The sequence below is a fragment of the Bubalus kerabau genome, chromosome 5 (assembly GCF_029407905.1).
Source record: "Bubalus kerabau isolate K-KA32 ecotype Philippines breed swamp buffalo chromosome 5, PCC_UOA_SB_1v2, whole genome shotgun sequence".
Taxonomy (NCBI): domain Eukaryota; kingdom Metazoa; phylum Chordata; class Mammalia; order Artiodactyla; family Bovidae; genus Bubalus; species Bubalus kerabau.
In genome coordinates this window covers 11,576,550-11,589,030 of record NC_073628.1, presented here as the reverse complement: position 1 = coordinate 11,589,030, position 12,481 = coordinate 11,576,550, and the positions used below count along the sequence as shown (strand labels likewise).

Here is a 12,481-nt window from a genome sequence, read left to right as displayed (position 1 = left end):
AACTGAAGACTGCAATGCACATCTCATGACATGTCTAGGAAGACCACATGAGCTCAGGAATCTCTAGCTTGGCCCCTGGCATTTATTTTTATCACCTTATTAGCATAGGGTCACAAAGAGTCAGACTCGACTGAAGCGACTTAGCACAGCACTCAGCAATAGTGTTTTGTCTCCAAATTGGCAAAAGTCTCCCCATTCTTAGTTCAGTTTGGTTTTTCAGCCAAGCCACAAGGAAGAGATTACAGTAGAAACTCTGCATTCTGATAATTTTCCAAATCAACTCCCCTTGGACACTGATGGAGGTAAAGATTTTATAAAGAGATGGGTATATCTTATCAGATCCATTAGTGGCCTAGTGAATAGAATAGTGAAGTCGCTCAGTCGTGTCCGAATCTTTGTGACCCTGTGGACTGTAGCCTACCAGGCTTCTCCGTCCATGGGATTCTCCAGGCAAGAATACTGAAGTGGGTTACCATTTCCTTCTCCAGGGGATCTTCCCGAACCAGGGATTGAACCTGGGTCTCCCTCATTGGAGGCAGACGCTTTAACCTCTGAGCCACCAGGGAAGCCCCTATTAGTGGCCTAGAGGGGACAATTTGGGCAGGTCAGAGCATATATAGCTAAGAGCTCCTGGCAACCTCTGCATGCTAAGAACCCAATTGTTTCTGAGCACTTTGGACCTTTGAAAGAACCATGAAGTGGCTTGGGCTCCTTGGGCTGGTGGCCCTCTCCGAGTGCATAGTCATATTAGTATGGGGACTATAAGTAGCATCATCTCTTTCTCTGGGATTTTTTTTCCCCTTTCTCTTATTCTTTTACCCATCAGGGTTTGAAGAGAATGTAATCATTCCCTGACAGTCTTACAGTTCAAATTTCACTTATCGATAAGAACCTTTCCATTGGCAGCTGGGGCCCAAGGTTTTTGAGGTAGGCTTGCAGAATTGCACAACTCTGGGGGTGCAGTCACATCATGACACATGTGGAAATGGCACTCCTTGGAATTGCTCAGTGCACAACCTGTGCAACTGGAGGTGTGGTCCTGTGGAATAACATTTCTCTTGCATTTGTTTCTAGGTCTTCTCTCTGCCCTTTCTCCATTTCTGTGTATATGTGTCTGTGTCATCATCTCCGTGTCTATCTCTCCATCTCTCTGGATATCTCTGTGCATGGAGAACTCTCTGCTTTCTTTTTTCTATTCTGATTCTTCCTTACTTCTCTAGCTTCTTAATTTCCCTAATTTATTTCCCATCTCCTGGCTTCCTCTCCTACTCCTCTCTTGTGCTTGAGCCCCAGAGAAAAATCAGAAGTACTACTTCTAGGCTGTTATACCTCTAAATAGCAGTGTGACCACAGCCAAGTCACAAACTCCTTGCATTTCAAATTCCTCCCTGTAAAAAAGAGGATGATAAACCCACTTCTACCTTATTCCCTGTGTTTCTTTGAGAAAGATACAGTAGAATGGCCACAGCTATGGTAAGTCACTGTTGAGACTTCATATATATCAAGTATATTACATCCCTCATTTCACTTAATAACCAAACATTCTATATTGGTAGGGTAGAGATTTTTACATTCTACCTTTTACCACTGGGGAAACTGAAGCTTCAATTGTTCATAAAAATGGAAAATACACTGCCATTACAATACCACATATGACAGTCATAGTATAACACAGACAGCTGACTGCTGCCCCTTCTTTGCTTCCTTTTCCCCATGCTTGGTGAAAGAATCCTGCTAACAGAGATGAAGACCATGCAAGACACTCTCCCAGAAAAAAAGTGCTGAAAGATTTCCTGGAGAAACACGCTTACAGACTGTCCCACAATTCCACCAATGACCCAAAATTCACTTCTCACCCCCTGAAAAACTTGCAGGATGTATTTGGGGAGGGTGGTGCTCCACAACCCCCACTGGTGCTCTGGCCTAGCACTGAGGTTCACCTGGACTTTTCAGGTGGGATGTTTGGGGCTCCTGCAGGAGGCAGAGACAGTGGGGAACAGGGACCCCATTCCCAGAGGAGAAGACACTCTCACCCTCAAATCTTAGTCTGTGTTTACTGGGACAAACAATGACCAGGTGGAGGTAAACATCCATTTCTGTGTCAAAGTTGTGGCATTAGTTTCAAGGAGACTGTTATTTCTGAACCAAGTGAACCATTGAGTTACAAGTGAAGGGTGCGCCATGTCTGATCAAAAGCAAAGCTAACTGCAAATCAACTATGAAACCCTGGGCAGACAAAGTTCAGCCTTTGCAGATCCAAGAATGACACCATTTAAAAAAAAATAAAAAGATACTGAACCATGGTGCTAGTGGAGACATAAGAGATGCAGGTTTGATCCCTGGGTTGGGAAGATCCCCTGGGCATGGCAACCCACTCCAGTATTTTTTCCTGAAGAATTTCATGGACAGAAAAGCCTGGCAGGCTATGGTCCATAGAGTTTCAAGGAGTTGGACTTGACTGAATCGCCTTAGCACGCACATAGCATGTGATATATAAAAGTCTAATGCTATAGCTATTGATTTGAAAAATGTCTCCTATCTTCTTCCAGAATATGCAGGTCACCCTGAGACATAGGCAAAGAGTAGATAGATGTCAAATGAAAGGGCCACCTGCACAATATTGACAGGGTACGGTCTCAGTTTAGAGAAAGTGGCCCAGGGTGACCTCCAGGAGGGCCACCTGGACAAGGCTGTGTTCATGCTGAACATGATGAGGAGACTGGAGTGTTTCTCAAATGAATGCACTAGTCTGAGCAGAGGCTGTGAGATGGGGGACAGGTGGAGGGGGTGGAGGGTTGGAAAATGATTTTACAAGACATGGGAAACCCAGCAGGAGGCAGTACTCCAGGAATCAGAGGTGGCCAGGCAGTGAGGTCTGCCCTAACCACCAACCTCCGGCCCCTGTAGTTCACCTACCTTGGAAAAATCACCATTGGAATACCTCTTCAAGAGTTCCGGGTCGTCTTTGACACTGGCTCATCTGACATGTGAGTGGCCTCCATCTACTGTGACAGTCCAGGTTGCTGTAAGTACCACCCCAGCCCCGACCATCCCAGACTCCCCATCCCACCTCCTTCTCCATCCTTGGCACCTGACACGCTCATCTCTTTTGTCTCTAGCTGCACTATTTCACTTCAACCCGAATGCATCCAATACCTTCCACCCCTCAAACCAGTCTATCAACCTCATCTACGGCTTTGTGTGGATGAAGGGAGTTCTTGGCTATGACACCGTTTGGGTAAGTTAGAAACAAAGAGCTGAGTCAGGACAGGCTTTAAGAGTGACTGCTGCTCACAAAACAGACACAGGACCAGATGGCAAAGCCCTTCCTTCTGAAAGTCCCTTAGTGACTGGCTGTCTGCCCCTCAGACCTGTCCCTGGAGCAATAGCACCTCTGTTGACACACAACCTCCCAGAAAGGCCAACACAGAGAGTGGATTAGGGTGTGGACTTGCAGCTTCTTTGCCCATAAACAGCTCAAGGTTCATTTTGCTGGAAGCAGGGAGAGAAGGGGCGAAGCACCCACATTTATTCTTAGACTATGCCAGGTACATTCATGGTAATAACTTGTTTAATCCTACAACAATTCCACATAGCGGGTACTGTGATTAGCTTCATGATACAGGCAGGTAAGAGAACTGAAGTTCAGAGAGCAAGGACCTTGCCAAAGTCACACATCTGGTAAGCAATGGAGCTGGGCTGGCCAGTCAGGGCAGTCAAGCAGGTGTGGAGTGTTTCAGGAGAGGATAAAACTGATCTGGGGCCACTGGGGGCAATTCAGGGCTTCAGTTATCCACACAGGGAAATAGGGAGCCACATATGCTGGTGGGGCCTGATAAATGGGTTCTCACTCTGGGGGACCATTGACAGTCTAGTAAAAACTATGGCCTGTCTCCCCCAAAGTACCTAACTATTTTCCCTCTCTATCTCTCAGTCACTCACTCTCTGTCTCTCTCCCTCACACACACACACACACACACACACACACACACACACACAAAGGCCCAAACCTCTCCAAAAGCATGTTTCCCAGGCAGAGTTTTCACAAGAATGATGCCTGTACACAAGAACATTGTATAATGGGCTTCTGTCTTCCTGGGCAGCTACAGAACCCACAATACATTACAATGAATGAATTAGGTCCATTTCTGTCATCAGATCATAGCGATACCAAAGAGAAGGCTACCCTTGTCTCTATACATTTTGTCCTCAGGTGGGAACCACTGGGTCCTGTCCTAAGTCTTTGGTTGCCCCATCTGTACAGAAAGCATGAGGCCAATTTGACTCACACAGATGGTGTTTGCAGGAGTAGTTGGTGTTGGTTAAAATCCACATCCCCACACCAACGGAACCTGAATTCCTGTCCCAGCTTGGTCTAACAGTCTGAAGTCAATGCAGGCCATAGTCAGGCCTCAGTTCTTCTCTGCAGCGTTAATGGCATCTCCTCCCAGTCTCACTTTCCAAGCCTTTACATAGGCACACTCTCCTCTCCCACAGATCAGGAACCTTGTCATCGTGAACCAGACATCTGGCCTGAGCAAGGTATACAACAGACCCGTGGAATCCCAACCTGTTGATGGTGTCCTGGGCTTGGGCTACCCTAACTTAGCTGTCAAAGGAAGCACCCCGATCTTAGACAACCTGAAGAAACAAGGAGTCATTTCTGAACCTGTCTTTGCCTACTACTTGAGCATATAAGTCTGAGCTGGACAAGCCATGTCTCCAAGTTAACTGTAAGATTCTTTTAGTTGCATGAAAAGTTATAGACAACCTGATCCAGAATATTCCTGAGAGATAGTCTATGCAAGGAGAAATGCTGCCCTAGGGACCCACCTGGCCCCATCACTTGTTTTTGTCAAGAAAATTTTTTTGGAACACAGCTTTGCTCGTGGGCTCAAGGGGAGCAGTTTGGTCCAGAAGGGCTCGGGGAAGAGGAAGAGCAATAGGAGGTGTCAGGAAATGGGTTGGAGAAACAGGTAACTCGGTTTGCTGGTGGATTTGATATGGAAGATAGGTGAAAGATGGTGAGAATGTTCCCTTCCTCACTAACAGTTCACCAGGAGCCCAGGACCAGTGACAGAATTTGCATGGAGTCAATGCAAAATAAACATGTGGGACCCTTTGTTCAAAACATACTAGGAATTTCAAGGCAGGGAGAGCAGAGTTGGGGCCCTGCTGAGTGCGGGGCTTCATAGACAGCATAGGTCACAGGCAGGTGAAGCCAAACCTAGTTGACCCTGAACCCGAGTCCTTACCACCCTGGGGCCTTGGTCTTTCTGAAAAATGACAGGCAAAACAAGAAGGGGTGCTAGACCCCTCCAGCATGGTTCCTCTGAGGGTATCTGTAAGAACTCAGGTCACTGGAGGGGACCAGGCCCTCCTCAGAAGGCTGGTGGTCAAAGCCAAGTTGCTCAGATTCCAACCTCTTCAGTGGCACTCATTAGATGGTGACAGACCTGAGTCAGGTACTCAATCCCTCTGAGCCTCGATTTCTGCATCTGTAAATGGGGACCACAGTAGTGCCTCTGATGGGTGGGTAAGCACAGCCCTCAAATAGTTCCTGGTGTTACTGTCCTCATGGTGCTCCCCTCTTTCCTTCTCTCGACAGCCGGAAAGAGAACGGCAGCGTGGTGATGTTTGGCGGGGTGGACCACTCCTACCACAAGGGAGAGCTCAACTGGATACCAGTGTCACAAGCCGGCTTCTGGCAGATAGCCATGGAGCAGTAAGCCTCTCCCTCTGAGGACCACCTCAAGTGATGCTCCCACATGTGCACAAGGACACAGGCAGACACACACAAGTGCATGCACAGACACACAGACATACACACCCAGAAAGACACATAAAAACACATATGGAAACACATAAATACACACATGTAAACACACAGAGGCACACAGATACACGCAAACAGACACACACACACAGAGAGACAGAGGGAGACGTATAGACGCACCGACAAACAAGCAAACACAGATACGGAGACCATCCATGGGTTTAAAATCACCCCAAGCCTCCTGACCAGGCCTCTGGCCAGGGTCCTGAAAGGGTCCAAACAGGCCTGTGCAGCTGGGGGAGGCGGGAGGGGACCACCTGCTGTGCTATGAGGTGGGGAGCAGGGTTTAGGACCCTACACTGTGATGAAAAGTTGATCAGGGAGAATCTCACCAGTCTGAACAGGGTTGTGTTAAGATGTCCAATTGACCAGGGCTACCTGGGAGGGCTGTACTTCTTAGCACACAGAACTGCCCCTTGAGAAACAGAGCAAGTCCTAGACAAACTGAGAAACCTGGCCTCCTCAGAAAGAAGCTACACAGCAGTGGAGACAGGTTGGTTTCAGTGGGGAGAGGCTGTGACAGAGAGAATCAGGAAGCTGGGATCCAGGTGTGGCCTGAGAACAATGGGCAATAATCAATGGCATTCTGTGTGATCAGATCAGATCAGATCAGTCGCTCAGTCGTGTCTGACTCTTTGCGACCCCATGAATCGCAGCACGCCAGGCCTCCCTGTCCATCACAAACTCCCGGAGTTCACTCAGACTCACGTCCATCGAGTCAGTGATGCCATCTAGCCATCTCATCCTCTGTCGTCCCCTTCTCCTCCTGCCCTCAATCCCTCCCAGCATCAGAGTCTTTTCCAATGAGTCAACTCTTCGCATGAGATGGCCAAAGTACTGGAGTTTCAGCTTTAGCATCATTCCTTCCAAAGAAATCCCAGGGCTGATCTCCTTCAGAATGGACTGGTTGGATCTCCTTGCAGTCCAAGGGACTCTCAAGTGTCTTCTCCAACACCACAGTTCAAAAGCATCAAGTCTTCGGCACTCAGCCTTCTTCACAGTCCAACTCTCACATCCATACATGACCACAGGAAAAACCATAGCCTTGACTAGATGCACCTTTGTTGGCAAAGTAATGTCTCTGCTTTGGAATATGCTATCTAGGTTGGTCATAACTTTCCTTCCAAGGAGTAAGCGTCTTTTAATTTCATGGCTGCAGTCACCATCTGCAGTGATTTTGGAGCCCCAAAAAATAAAGTCTGACACTGTTTCCACTGTTTCCCCATCAATTTCCCATGAAGTGGTGGGACCGGATGCCATGATCTTCGTTTTCTGAATGTTGAGCTTTAAGCCAACTTTTTCACTCTCCACTTTCACTTTCATCAAGAGGCTTTTTAGTTCCTCTTCACTTTCTGCCATAAGGGTGGTGTCATCTGCATATCTGTGTGATACCCTCAGACAAAGCTGATGTGCCCTTTTGCATCCCATGAGCTAACTTGGGCATCCTCTAGCCACAGCCTCAGTCTGAGCCAGGTGGGGTGTTGCTAGGAGACAACGTCTCCTGGGGAGCCTGTATCTCCCCCACCCCCTCTCTGAACATCTGCTTCCCCAGAGAACCTCCATCTTCTCTGTGTGGGTTGAACTATTAATGGTCAACACCAGATACAGGTTTCTGAGTGTTCCTCATTCATTTCTTAATTCACTCATTCAAAAAAAAAAAAATACATCGTGCATCTGCTGTGCGCTGAGAAGCACTAGGGTCAAACTTGCGCTCTCGTCTAGTAAAGCAGTCATACATGAAACAAGTCACATACATAGTGAATTATCACTTTGTTACTTGCTAGACACAAGGAAGAGTCTACAGAGAGTGAGCAAGACAGGAACCTGATCTAGTCTGGTGGGAAGATTCCCTGACAAAGTGACAATTAAGCCTAAACCTGGAAGATGAGGACAAATTAATGCAACAAAGGGTATGGTGGTTGTGTGGGAAGAGCAATGGTACATGCCCAGGCCCTGAGGCATGAAAGACCTTGGTGCATCAAGAAGTGCAAGGAAGTCAAAGAAGGTTACATGATCAGAGCAAAGGAAAACAGAGTCAGGGTGAGAGCTGAAGCCCTGACTATTCAGGAGACATTCAGGGAGGCAGCAGTTGTAGGGGAGGCTACATAGTGACCCTGGTGCCTTCTTTGTCCCACTGTCTCCCAGCATCTCCATGAACGGGATGGTGATTGGTTGTTCCTGTGGATGTCAGGCCATTGTGGACACTGGGACGACGATGCTGATTGGCCCAAGTAACATGGTCGCCAAAATCTGGAGGTTCATTCACCCCAGGCTCAGTGGGAAACCCGAGGTGAAGGGTCATGCCACAGGGTCCCTCTCTGGCTCTCCACACCCCAAGGATCAGCTGAAGCCAATCTCTCTCCCTATTCCTCTAACAGATTCAGGTTCCATGTGATGTCATCAGTAAGTTGCCTCCTATCATCTTCACCATCAATGGAATTGACTACCCTGTGCTTACATCCAGAAGGTGAGGGGCCAATCCTGGGAGCTGGTTCTCAGATGTGGAACTTGCAGGAACCCCCGGGCTGCTGCTGGGAGGAGGGCAGCCTCTGCAGGCCAAGCCACGCCATTGCAGATGCTACTGAGCCCCTGTGGTTGGGCCACTGCCTCCCACAAAATCATCCACTTGAGCATAATGGACAGTCTGGGACATCCATCCTCCTGATATAAATATGGAGACACTACCCCATCCAGGCCTGGTGAGCGGCACAAGGAAAGGAGAACACTAAGGGCTTCTGCCCTCAGAGACCTTCAGTGCAACCAGAACCCTCAGATGCATGAACAAGGAAAGTCAGCTCTAGCAATCCCTGAAGTAGGACATGTGACAAAGGCAGGGGAGTGACTGAGGACAGTCCCAGTGTGCTGTCCCACCCTAGTCTCCCTTTCCTTCCCAAAAGTGTCCTGGTTTAGATGATCAATTATATAGTTACCCTGATCCTTGCTACAACTTCCCCTTGCTAAGCCCCAGGGCCCCCTCTGTGAGTTGGGGTACCCGACCCCTCTGTGGGGAAGTTGGATGCTAAGGTGAATAAAGGGTGCACAGTGACTGCTCAGCCCCGGCACAGGGTGGAGGCTCCATGTCAGCTCCCTGAAGGAGTTCAGAGCAGACTGATGGGCCAAAGAAGGCTTTGAGGAAGAGAGGGCATTTCAGGAATTCTAAAGCCCCAGCATCATGGAGGCATGAGGAGACCCACTTGGGTACAGGCAGATCTACATTGATTCCATGCAAATGCACCCTCCCCTTGAGGGATCTGCAAAGGAGTGCTGGGTCAGATTAGTGGGTGGGGGCTACACCAGGGGAGTACCATAGTAAGTCATCCAGCCCAGCCTGGAGTGGCCAGGGTGGCTTCCTAGAGGCCTGAGCACAGTACAAAGATCCAGGTGTGGGCACTGCTATTGAAAATGGAGAGCCAACAATGACCTCCTCTGAGGCACCTGTGTAGCTCTGCCCAGTGTGATGTGGCAGCCTGGATGGGAGGGAATTTGGAAGGAGAATGGATATCTGTATTTGTATGGCTCAGTCCCTTTTGCTGTCCACTGGAAACTATCACAGTATTGTTAATCGACTATACTGCCACACAGAATAAAAATTTTAAAAAGAAAACAACAGGTTATGGGGAAGGGGGAGAAAAACAGGCATTCTCTCCAGAGAATACAAAGGGCAGGGGTGGGAAGGAACAAAGCAGTCGAGTATGAGGGGAATTACCAGCCATTTTTGTTCTTTTTTTTTTTTCTCACAAATTTTATTGATTTACAAAATATAGTTGATTTACAATGTTATGTTAATTTTTGTTATGCAGCAAATTCACTCAGTTACATGTATATATTTACATTTTTTCCATATTCTTATCCACTATGGTTTATCATAGGATACTGAATATAGCTGCTTGTACTATACAGTAATACTTTGTTGTTTATCCATCCTCTGTATATTAGTTTGCATTTGTTGATCCAAAGCCCCAAGTCTCCCCTCCTTCTGTCCCTTTCCTTATGAAAACCACTCTACCTGAGCCCTCTTGTTCTGGGATGGGCCCCCATTTCTGCACCTGAAGAGAGCTGTGGAAAGACCCACTTGATTCTCAACAAAGGAGGGAAATAAAAGCAAGAAACTGCCAGCTCTGGATGTCAAAGGCAGTGACAGGTAAGGGCTCAGGCTGACTGGTGTGTATTTCTGCCTCCCCCAGATTTATGAGAACCTCTGCATTAGCAGCTTTGCAGGAGGCTCAGAAGGCTTTAAAGGGCCAGAGACCTGGGTCCTGGGTGATGTCTTCCTGAGGTTGTATTTCTCTATTTTCAATCGGAAAAACAACAGGGTTGGCCTGGCTCCTGCAGTGTAAATGCTGGGCTGCTTCAGGAGTCAATCAGGCCCACTCCAAACACACACTCACTCACACCTAGGGCACTCTGGCCCAAGGGAGTAGGTGATGAAACTGTGTTTGTTGCTCTGCAAAATCCTATTCTCAGTAAAAAGTAAAGGATTTCATCTCAATGGTGCTGATACGAATGGATACCTCTCTTTAGGGTCGAGGAGGTGCATCATAACCAGGAACAATCTAGAATCAAGTCTCAACCACAAGTGAAAGGAGCCCAATTTCAACTGGCTTCAAGGAAAGAGGAGACTTATTGGAAGGACCCTGGGGATCTGGGACACAGGAACCAGAGTAAATCCAAAGATCGGTGATTGGATCCAAGAAATCAGAAGCCATCAAGCTCACTCTTTCTCTCCCTTGTTCTTTCCATTCTTTCATCTTTGATAAGCTAAGCCTGAAAACTTTTTTCCCTCAGGCTACTACACCTAGTAAGGAAGTCTGAAGGTGCCTGCCACAGGGTTCTGTATCCATAAAGTATCTAACCCAGAAGAAAAGAAGTTCTGAAAAATCTGGTTACCACAGAGGTCTCTGATTGGTCCACCTCAGGTCATATATCCAGGCTGGACCAACCAGCCTGGCAGGGCAAGGGGTACTACGGCTTTAGTTGATCACGTGGCCCTGTCCCGCCCCCATTGCCCCACCCCCTCACCCCACGTTGGGTACAGAGGAGAAAGACGTTATCTGGGGACTTATGCCTTGGGTCTGCACTTTGGCTCCTCAGCTCTTTGCCTGTGTGGCCTTGATCATGTCCCATAACCTCAGTTTCCTCACCCAGAAAATGGGTGTCGTGATGAATCCCCACCTGGAGATTGCATGTGTGCCTGGGATTGGCAAGTGGCCTGGGTGAGCAGGCCAAATATTAATTATTCTGCCTCCTGGGGGACAATCAGATGATTTCAGGGGACACCTGACACCCACGGGGGTTAGTACTGAGTCAAGCAAATAACTGCTACTTCTGAACCATAACAGGGAGTTCTGACTGAGCCGGGGCTTCTGTTTTCCTGGTTCCACAAGGAGCTAAAGCACAGGCTCTGATTACTCCCCTCCTCATCCTTACCAGCCAACCTGTCCTTGCCAACTACTTCAAGCCTGAAATCACACTGCGAAGAGAGTTGTAAAGGCCTTTGGTTTCTTCTCAGTTTCCCACATCTCCTAGGGTAGCACAAGAAGCTGTTACCATGGCAGCCTTCACAGTTCAATCTCTGAGTGTTACATGGAACTGGACCCATTTCTCCCCTTGTGACAAAAGCATCTGCGGTTGTCTTAGAAACCTTTCTAAGCTTTCTGTTTAATGAGGAAATATATGTTGACCTGATCAAGTTTCTCTTCCCAGGATAATTCCGGCCACACAGTCAAGTACCCAGACATTCAGTCACCTAACTTCCCACAGATCAGATCAGATCAGATCAGGCACTCAGTCATGTCCGACTCTTTGCGACCCCATGAATCGCAGCACGCCAGGCCTCCCTGTCCATCACCAACTCCCGGAGTTCACTCAGACTCACGTCCATCAAGTCAGTGATGCCATCCAGCCATCTCATCCTCTGTCGTCCCCTTCTCCTCTTGCCCCCAATCCCTCCCAGCATCAGAGTCTTTTCCAATGAGTCAACTCTTCGCATGAGGTGGCCAGTACTGGAGTTTCAGCTTTAGCATCATTCCTTCCAAAGAAATCCCAGGGCTGATCTCCTTCAGAATGGACTGGTTGGATCTCCTTGCAGTCGAAGGGACTCTCAAGAGTCTTCTCCAACACCACAGTTCCCACAGCATATGCCAAAAGCAAACCACCCATTGTGCACTTCTCACTTGGCCCAAAGCACTATCGAATTGACCTGCCTAAACAATCCAAAAAGTTGGCATGTGTGCCCCAGAAGAGAGACTTTTTTAGGTTTCTTTCTATGGATATTCTGGAGTTGGGATTAGAATTGAAGATGCCATCATGGCCCCCGGTGCTTAATAGTTAAAACAGTGTGAAAGGCAGTGGAAACAGTTCAGGGCTTGAGAGTCTAATATTCTTCATTTAAATCCCAGCTTTGTGACCTTGGGCAAATTATTCAGCCTCTGAATTCTTTTCTTCTTGGTAACAAGGGACTAACTCTACCAACCTCATCGGGTAGTTTTAAGAGTTTAACAAGAAATAAACACAAAAGTTTTTGGAGGTGCTAGAAAAATCACCAGACCAGTGCTAGGTAGCACTAACTCATGCACTCTCACAGGTTTTGAAAATCTATTATTGTAAAATGCTGCCTGACAACCCTGAACTCTGAGAGAACAGGTC

General features: G+C 47.8%; 1 pseudogene; it reads left to right on the top strand.

The window, feature by feature from the left end:
- The first annotated feature begins 1,713 nt into the window (after window positions 1-1,713).
- Window positions 1,714-10,111, top strand: LOC129654146 (pregnancy-associated glycoprotein 2-like; annotated as a pseudogene).
- The last annotated feature ends 2,370 nt before the right edge of the window (window positions 10,112-12,481 follow it).